The sequence below is a fragment of the Vombatus ursinus genome, unplaced genomic scaffold (genome assembly GCF_900497805.2).
Source record: "Vombatus ursinus unplaced genomic scaffold, bare-nosed wombat genome assembly UNPS02014868.1, whole genome shotgun sequence".
NCBI classification, from domain to species: domain Eukaryota; kingdom Metazoa; phylum Chordata; class Mammalia; order Diprotodontia; family Vombatidae; genus Vombatus; species Vombatus ursinus.
The window spans coordinates 368,695-371,629 of record NW_020954646.1 but is presented as its reverse complement, the minus strand read 5'-3'; the positions used below and the strand labels follow the sequence as shown (position 1 = coordinate 371,629).

Sequence of the window (2,935 nt, the reverse complement as noted above, 5' to 3'; positions counted from 1 at the left end):
TGAGGTACCTACCACCTCACACCTATCAGAAATGAGAAATGCTGGAGGGGACGAGGGAAAATCGGTACACTCATGAGCTTTTGGTGGAGTAGTTCACTGGTCCAACCATTCTGGCATATCCTTTGACCCAGCAATACAATTACTAGTTCTGTATCCCAAAGAGATTAAAGAAAAAGGAAAAGAACTTACATGTACAAAAATATTTATAGCAGCTCTTTGGTGGCAAAGAATTGTAAATTGAAGGGATGCCCATCAGTTGGAGAATGGCTGAACAAGTGATGGTATATGAATGTGATGGAATACTATCATGCTTTGAGATATGACAGGGTGGTGATTTCAGAAATAACAAGGCAAGACGTCGATGAACCGATGCAAGACGAAGTGAGAAGAACCAGGAGAACGTTGTACCCGGTAAAAGCGACATTGTCAAGATGATCAGCTTTGTGAAAGATTGGGCTGCGCGGATCAGTGCAGTGAACCATGACAATTCCAAAGGATTTACGACCGAAAACGCGATCCCCTCCAGAGACAGCGCTGGCCAACTCCGACTGCAAAGTCAAGCAGGATTTCCTCGCTCTCTTTGTCTTCTGGGACACCGCTAATCTGCAGCTCGATTTGAGATATTGTTTGCCTACACAGTGAGTGGGGGAGAGGTGGGAGGGAGAGAATCTGGAGCTGAAAATCTAAAAAGAAAAGAATGTTAAAAAATATGAATAATACATGTTTAGAAAGTGGGGGGGAAGAAGAGTTAAGCTACGCTCGCCATCTGGTGCTGAAATGAGGAAGGACCCAGGCTCTGGCTCAGAGTCTCGGTGGGTGTGGGGAGAAACAGAGAAGACTTCATTTCCCAGGATTCCCTTGGCGTGCCTCAGCCTCACGCCCTACCATCCTATGTCGCGGTGCCTTCTGGGAATGGTAGTACAGGAGTTGGGTTGCGGAGAGACCATTGCGAGGGAGGGAGTGCGCAGGTGCGGAGCGCGGCCTGGAGGGCCTGGCTTGCTTATCCCCGTGCATCCTGGGGCTGGGAGTTCACGGGCTCCCTGTGCGCAGGCGCACTTTTCATAGGTCCAGCCTTGGAAGCTTTGCTGGGGGCTGTGCAGTACAATCTGCCAGGCCCCCCAAGGAGGGAGTGCGCATGTGCCATACTCACCCTGCCTGAGTCCAGGTAGAGATTGTGGCATCGCCCAGGGGAGGTGAGTGTTCTCGGGGGTGAGCGTGGATGGGGCAGAATGGGGGTATTCCCGGGGCAGGGAGCGCAGGACTCCGACCACATGTCCCTGCTCAAGAACCTTCAGCGGCTCCCTGTTACCTCCCCGAGAGCGTGGGCCAGGTCCAGAATTGGAGACGATCCCCGCAAGCACCCAGCCCAGCGGCCTCCCTTACAGACGAGGAAACTGAGGCCCAGTGGGGAATGGCCTGCCTGAGGGCATCCCAGAAGGCAGTCCCCAGCCCAGAGGGTTGTGCCAGCCTTGCTGGCGCTGGAACCAGCCCCCGTGATCAGACTGCAGCCTCCTGGCTCCTCCTGTGTTCTGGAGCGGTTCTGTGTTCCCCAGACTCTGGAGTCGTCTCCAGCCTCCAGACTTTTGCACAGGCTGTTCCTTCCCCTGCCATCCCTCTGCTTTAGCTTCCCAAAGTTCTTCCAAGGCTTCCCTTGGATGCCCTTGGACCAAACTTTGTGTTGTACACCCGCCTCCCGCCACCCAGCTCCTTCTTTTAGCTTAGGGTCTGGCCTGTGATTTCATTGAGCTGACAGTGGGGGCTGGCGCCCCTCTTTGGTTTACAGGCTTGCAGATTCACCTGTGGGGAAGGGCTTGGGCTGGGCTGTAAATGGTTTGCGGGTAGCCACCACATGTCAGGGGCTCAGCTTGAAACCAGGTTTTCCAGACTCCTGAGGCCAGGCCTCTGTACAACAATAACCCCCCCTCCCCATTCCCAGTCACAGGGGGTGGGGTGGGGCCCAGGCCTTTGTATTCACTTACCTGTGCTCCTCTCTTGGCCTCTGCCAGCCTGGATTCGTTGTTTTCTCAGCATCCCTCCTTGCACCAGTTCCTTGCACATAGTAGGCACTTAATGCAGGTATTTTGAACTGAATGACCACAAAGGGCTACACTCCAGAGACAAGGGAGCTGGCAGGAATTCAGCTCATTATTGGTTCCAGTTGAGAGCTGAGACTTGTATCATGGAATCTCACCTGAGCCGTGCCCACCTCTTGCTCACTGGAGTTTGAAGCTAGCCCTACTGTGCATCCCCAAATAGAAATAACAGTGATGTTATTTTGTGTGATTTGTGCCTCCAGGGTTCACTGGTTAAACATTGTCTTATAGCAGGCAAAGAACTTTGTCTAGTAATTCAGAAAGTCAGTCTATCAGTAAGCATTTATTAAGTGCCTGCTGTTTACTGGACACTATGGTAAGTGCTGGGGATTCAAAGAGGTGAAAGTCCCTGCCCTGGAGGAGCTCACAGCCTAGTAAAGGAGATGTCAAGTAAACAACTGGGTACAAACAAAATGGAGACAGGCTAAATTGGAGACAACAGAGGGAAGGCACCAGCCTCATGAAGAAGGAAAAGCCAGGGGGGGTCAGGAGTCAGAGTAGAGGAGAGAGAGAGTGTTTCAGGCATGGGGGCGGCCTGAGAAATGCCCAGAGCAGAGATTTGGAGGGTCTTGTTCATGGAACAGCCAGAAAAGATGGGAGGGGGCCAGGTTTTGCAGGGCTTTGAATGCCAAGAAGAGGATTTTATATTGGATTCTGGAGGTGATAGTGAGCCATAGGAGTTTATTGAGTAGGGGATGATATGGTCAGACCTGCACTTTAGTTAAGTCTCTTTGGTCCATGAATGGAGGATGGACTGGAATAGGGAGAGACTTGAGGCAGGCAGACCCGTCAGCAGCCATTGCCATAGTCCAGGTGTGAGATGATGATTCCCTGTACCAGTG

The 2,935-nt window shown here is 52.1% G+C and overlaps 1 protein-coding gene across 1 annotated transcript in view; it reads left to right on the top strand.

The window, feature by feature from the left end:
• The first annotated feature begins 1,053 nt into the window (after window positions 1-1,053).
• LOC114028033 (zinc finger protein OZF-like) overlaps window positions 1,054-2,935 on the top strand; it is a 17,793-nt gene continuing 15,911 nt past the window's right edge. Inside the window, exon 1 of the mRNA XM_027842221.1 lies at window positions 1,054-1,193. The gene's annotated coding sequence lies outside the window, so the exon portion shown is untranslated. The remainder of the gene's footprint in view (window positions 1,194-2,935) is intronic.